We start from the raw sequence: 7,037 nt of genomic DNA, 5'->3' as shown, positions 1-7,037 counted from the left end.
ATTTCAATATGGAAGAGAGGGGAAAACTGCTTTAGGAAGATTTTAAAGATTTGGAGATTCTGCTTTGGGTTACAAAAAAGTTTAGCGCCTTGAAAAATAGGTGGTTACCTTAGAAAACTAACTGAGACTAAGCAAGTGGACATAGAGAAGATATTTTGATCAGGTTCAATTAATGCACTTGTATCTGTAGAGCAAGCCTCTGGCAGGCCAACAGTGAGCTATTTTTCTCTTAGTCCCTGCCATGGGAGAAGAACTGAGAAGTGTCAGCGGAACCCTCCCATCTATTTAGGGGGCAGAGAGCAACAAGCCAGTGTATGCAAACAAGTGCAGACTGAAATATTCTAGCCTGTTGCCATTAAGTATAATCCTGGGCCCAGCAGCACCAAGCCTCACTCTGGAGCTACTGAGTTGGAATCTTCATTTTAATGAAATGTAGATATTTTGTGTGCACATTTGGTGTGTGAGAAGCACGGGTCAAAGGGTGTGGATCTCAGTCTTTTAAATCACAGACTCATTTTAAAATCTCCTGTGACTTATGAACACTCTTATGAAAACGTGAAGGGAGAACTACACAAACACTTTTGCATTCAATTTTAGGGTTCCCCCAAATGCTAATCTGTTAATAATGAGGAAGTCCTAAGTAAAACCTCCAGTCATAGTGCCAGAGGGGCTGCTGAGTGTCAGCCAGAAGAGTTAGGGGAGGATTCTTTCAGGAGGCAGAGCTTAAGTAAGTTTTGAAACATAACAGAGACTGAACAGGGAGAGGAGTCAAGAAGGACATTTCAGGTGGGAGAAATGCCTGGGTAAATCGGTCCAGAAGAGAAAACAACAGACATGTATTTCTACACAGAGTAAGGGGAAGGTCAATGAGGAGACTGCAGTTTGATAGCAGGGTTTCCTTGCAATTCATTTTCACTGTCTGGACCTCTAAGAAAATGAGACTGGACTGTGGGTGCAGTGGCTGTTCCACTTGTGGGGGCGGGGGGCACCAGGAACCTTCTGACATGTGGTTCTGTTAACATGTAAGACCTCATTTCCAATGCTCGGTTCTTCCTCTCGGTGGACCTTGGCCACGTGGCCCCCAGGCTTTTCCAGGAACTCCAGCACCCCTGGGGCACTCCATCTGCCTGGGTGCTTCTTGCTCAGGTAACAGAAAGGGTCTTTTAAAGGCATTATTCAAATGAGACTTCAGAGAGACTCTGTCCCTCTAGAATAGCAGCCTCACCCACTTTCCTTTTTCTTGCTCAAAGCAGGAAGAATTTCATTACTTGACATTACATTATATTTACTTATAGATTTATTTATGGCCTTTTTTCTCTAATGTATTCTCTTTGTTTGCTATTGTAGCTTCAGTTCAGTTCAGTTCAGTTCAGTCGCTCAGTCGTGTCTGACTCTTTGCGACCCCATGAATCCCAGCATGCCAGGCCTCCCTGTCCATCACCAACACCCGGAGTTCACTCAGACTCACGTCCATCGAGTCAGTGATGCCATCCAGCCATCTCATCCTCTGTCGTCCCCTTCTCCTCCTGCCCCCAATCCCTCCCAGCATCAGAGTCTTTTCCAGTGAGTCAACTCTTCACATGAGGTGGCCAAAGTACTGGAGTTTCAGCTTCAGCATCATTCCTTCCAAAGAAATCCCAGGGCTGATCTCCTTCAGAATGGACTGGTTGGATCTCCTTGCAGTCCAAGGGACTCTCAAGAGTCTTCTCCAACACCACAGTTCAAAAGCATCAATTCTTCGGCGCTCAGCCTTCTTCACAGTCCAAATCTCACATCCATACATGACCACAGGAAAACCATAGCTTTGACTAGATTTAACCTTTGTTGGCAAAGTAATGTCTCTGCTTTTGAATATGCTATCTAGGTTTGTCATAACTTTCCTTCCAAGGAGTAAGCGTCTTTTAATTTCATGGCTGCAGTCACCATCTGCAGTGATTTTGGAGTCCAGAAAAATAAAGTCTGACACTGTTTCCACTGTTTCCCCATCTATTTCCCATGAAGTGATGGGACCAGATGCCATGATCTTCGTTTTCTGAATGGTGAGATTTAAGCCAACTTTCATCAAGAGGCTTTTGAGTTCCTCTTCACTTTCTGCCATAAGGGTAGTGTCATCTGCATATCTGAGGTTATTGATATTTCTCCCGGCTTGTGCTTGATTCCAGCTTGTGCTTCTTCCAGCCCAGCGTTTCTCATGATGTACTCTGCATATAAGTTAAATAAGCAGGGTGATAATATACGGCCTTGACGTACTCCTTTTCCTATTTGGAACCAGTCTGTTGTCCCATGTCCAGTTCTAACTGTTGCTTCCTGACCTGCATACAGATTTCTCAAGAGGCAGATCAGGTGGTCTGGTATTCCCATCTCTTTCAGGATTTTCCACAGTTTATTGTGATCCACACAGTCAAAGGCTTTGGCATAGTCAATAAAGCAGAAATAGATGTTTTTCTGGAACTCTCTTGCTTTTTCCATGATCCAGCAGATGTTGGCAATTTGATCTCTGGTTCCTCTGCCTTTTCTAAAACCAGCTTGAACATCAGGAAGTTCACGTTCACATATTACTGAAGCCTGGCTTGGAGAATTTTGAGCACTACTTTACTAGCATGTGAGATGAGTGCAATTGTGTGGTAGTTTGAGCATTCTTTGGCATTGCCTTTCTTTGGGATTGGAATGAAAACTGACCTTTTCCAGTCCTGTGGCCACTGCTGAGTTTTCCAAATTTGCTGGCATATTGAGTGCAGCACTTTCACAGCATCATCTTTCAGGATTTGAAATAGCTCAACTGGAATTCCATCACCTCCACTAGCTTTGTTCGTAGTGATGTTTTCTAAGGCCCACTTGACTTCACATTCCAGGATGTCTGGCTCTAGATGAGTGATCACACCATCGTGATTATCTGGGTCGTGAAGACCTTTTTTGTACAGTTCTTCTGTGTATTCTTGCCACCTCTTCTTAATATCTTCTGCTTCTGTTAGGTCCATACCATTTCTACATACCTAAAATGGGGCCTGGCACATAGTTAGTTCAGTTCAGTCACTCAGTTGTGTCTGATTCTTTGCGACCCCATGAATCCCAGCACGCCAGGCCTCCCTGTCCATCACCAACTCCTAGAGTTCACTCAGACTCAGGTCCATCGAGTCAGTGATGCCATCCAGCCATCTCATCCTCTGTTGTCCCCTTCTCCTCCTGCCCCCAATCCCTCCCAGCATCAGAGTCTTTTCCAATGAGTCAACTCTTCCCATGAGGTGGCCAAAGTACTGGAGTTTCAGCTTTAGCATCATTCCTTCCAAAGAAATTCCAGGGCTGATCTCCTTCAGAATAGACTGGTTGGATCTCCTTGCAGTCCAAGGGATTCTCAAGAGTCTTCTCCAACATCACAGTTCAAAAGCATCAATTCTTCGGCACTCAACTTTCTTCACAGTCCAACTTTCACATCCATACATGACCACTGGAAAAACCATAGCCTTGACTAGACAAACCTTTGTTGACAAAGTAATGTCTCTGCTTTTGAATACGCTAGCTAGGTTGGTCATAACTTTCCTTCCAGGGAGTAAGCGTCTTTTAATTTCACGGCTGCAGTCACCATCTGCAGTGATTTTGGAGCCCCCAGAAATAAAGTCTGACACTGTTTCCACTGTTTCCCCATCTATTTCCCATGAAATGATGAGACCGGATGCCGTGATCTTCATTTTCTGAATGTTGAGCTTTAAGCCAACTTTTTCACTCTCCTCTTTCATTTTCATCAAGTTTTTAGTTCCTCTTCACTTTCTGCCATAAGGGTGGTGTCATCTGCATATCTGAGGTTATTGATATTTCTCCCAGCAATCTTGATTCCAGCTTGTGTTTCTTCCAGTCCAGCGTTTCTCATGATGTACTCCGCATATGAGTTAAATAAGCAGGGTGACAATATATAGCCTTGATGTACTCCTTTTCCTATTTGGAACCAGTCTGTTGTTCCATGTCCAGTTCTAACTGTTGCTTCCTGACCTGCATATAGGTTTCTCAAGAGGCAGATCAGGTGGTCTGGTATTCCCATCTCTTTCAGAATTTTCCACAGTTTATTGTGATCCACACAGTCAAAGGCTTTGGCATAGTCAATAAAGCAGAAATAGATGTTTTTCTGGAACTCTCTTGCTTTTCGATGATCCAATGGATGTTGGCAATTTGATCTCAGGGTACTCAATAAATATATATTGAATAAGTGACCCCTTGACTACAACCAGTGAAGAATGTAAAAGCCATGTTCACAAACTCCATAACTCCACAAATAGTAATGTATGAAACATTCCTGAAATATACCACACATATGCTGAGACTGTTTTCAACCACTTTTCTTTAGTCTAGATGAACAAGAAATACTAAACACATGGAACATTTTAAGTCCTGAAATTCAAACATTTAAAAGCAAGGCTTACAAAAAATGTCTTTATAGTCCATGTATAATGCATAACTATTTCTCTTGTAGCAAAGCTGAAACATGCTGGTGTGTACTCAGCTAGGGTTTTCCTCCAAAATGCCACATTCCGACTGAATTCATATGTACTGTATGTTCTCGATTATCCCAAGTTTGATTTAAGGAAAAATGTAAGAGAAACTGAAAGTTTAGAGCATTTTGAACAAGAATGTCCTTATACCTGGAGGATTCCTCTCCTTGCTACCCAAATAGAATTGCACCAGTCCTGGAAATAAAGTTAATCTGTGCTAATGAATTTGACTGAACAGCTGCCAAAAATTAAGGAATTTTCTAACTAGTGATTTCCCTGTAAATAAAGAACGTCAGGTCACATCTTGGTTACGAGATTTCAGTTTCACCTAATCAAATGCAGCAGGAAATGGTATATATGAGACAGTGTGAGCATGCAGACTACAGTCCTAGCATACAGCTCTGAGCAGGTTAGACAGTGAACCACCAAATCCTAGGACTCTTGGTATTTGGAATTGCTTTTGAACTCAGGCAGCACCGATTTTATTTGTGGATAAGACCTTCAAATATAGATGCATACTCAGTTTTGATTGTTGATTGGAAACCAGTGACTAATAAATAGCATTACCTAACACTGCACAGAAGAACTGTACAAAAAAGATCTTCACGACCCAGATAATCACGATGGTGTGATCACTCATCTAGAGCCAGACATCCTGGAATGTGAAGTCAAGTGGGCCTTAGAAAGCATCACTACAAACAAAGCTAGTGGAGGTGATGGAATTCCAGTTGAGCTATTTCAAATCCTGAAAGATGATGCTGTGAAAGTGCTGCACTCAATATGCCAGCAAATTTGGAAAACTCAGCAGTGGCCACAGGACTGGAAAAGGTCAGTTTTCATTCCAATCCCAAAGAAAGGCAATGCCAAAGAATGCTCAAACTACCACACAATTGCACTCATCTCACATGCTAGTAAAGTAGTGCTCAAAATTCTCCAAGCCAGGCTTCAGCAATGTGTGAACGTGAACTTCCTGATGTTCAAGCTGGTTTTAGAAAAGGCAGAGGAACCAGAGATCAAATTGCCAACATCTGCTGGATCATGGAAAAAGCAGGAGAGTTCCAGAAAAACATCTATTTCTGCTTTATTGACTATGCCAAAGCCTTTGACTGTGTGGATCACAATAAACTGTGGAAAATCCTGAAAGAGATGGGAATACCAGACCACCTGATCTGCCTCTTGAGAAATCTGTATGCAGGTCAGGAAGCAACAGTTAGAACTGGACATGGAACAACAGACTGGTTCCAAATAGGAAAAGGAGTACGTCAAGGCTGTATATTGTCACCCTGTTTTTTTAACTTCTATGCAGAGTACATCATGAGAAATGCTGGACCGGAAGAAACACAAGCTGGAATCAAGATTGCTGGGAGAAATATCAATAACCTCAGATATGCAGATGACACCACCCTTATGGCAGAAAGTGAAGAGGAACTCAAAAGCCTCTTGATGAAAGTGAAAGTGGAGAGTGAAAAAGTTGGCTTAAAGCTCAACATTCAGAAAACGAAGATCATGGCATCCGGTCCCATCACTTCATGGGAAATAGATGGGGAAACAGTGGAAACAGTGTCAGACTTTATTTCTGGGGGCTCCAAAATCACTGCAGATGGTGACTGCAACCATGAAATTAAAAGACACTTACTCCTTAGAAGGAAAGTTATGACCAACCTAGATAGCATATTCAAAAGCAGAGACATTACTTTGCCAGCAAAGGTTTGTCTAGTCAAGGCTATGGTTTTTCCAGTGGTTATGTATGGATGTGAGAGTTGGACTGTGAAGAAGGCTTAGTGCCAAAGAATTGATGCTTTTGAACTGTGGTGTTGGAGAAGACTCTTGAGAGTCCCTTGGACTGCAAGGAGATCCAACCAGTCCATTCTGAAGGAGATTAGCCCTGGGATTTCTTTGGAAGGAATGATGCTAAAGCTGAAACTCCAGTACTTTGGCCACCTCATGGGAAGAGTTGACTCATTGGAAAAGACTGTGATGCTGGGAGGGATTGGGGGCAGGAGGAGAAGGGGATGACAGAGGATGAGATGGCTGGATGGCATCACTGACTCAATGGACGTGAGTCTGAGTGAACTCTGGGAGTTGGTGATGGACAGGGAGGCCTGGCGTGCTGTGATTCATGGGGTTGCAAAGAGTCGGACACAACTGAGCAACTGATCTGATCTGAACACTGCAGATGGTGATTGCATGAAATTAAAAGACGCTTACTCGTTCAAAGGAAAGTTATGACTAACCTAGATAGCATATTAAAAAGCATAGATATTACTTTGCCAACAAAAGTTCATCTATTCAAGGCTATGGTTTTTCCAGTGATCATGTATGGATGTGAGAGTTGGACTGTGAGGAAAGCTGAGTGCCAAAGAATTGATGCTTTTGAACTGTGGTGTTGGAGAAGACTCTTGAGAGTCCCTTGGACTGCAAGGAAATCCAACCAGTCAATCCTAAAGGAACTCAGTACTGAATATTCATTGGAAGGACTGATGCTGAAGCTGAACCTCTAATGCTTTGGCTACCTCATGCGAAGACTTGACTCATTGGGAAAGACCCTGATGCTGG

This window comes from Bos mutus, chromosome 11 (genome assembly GCF_027580195.1).
Source record: "Bos mutus isolate GX-2022 chromosome 11, NWIPB_WYAK_1.1, whole genome shotgun sequence".
Lineage (NCBI taxonomy): Eukaryota > Metazoa > Chordata > Mammalia > Artiodactyla > Bovidae > Bos > Bos mutus.
Note: the sequence above shows the minus strand (reverse complement) of the source record.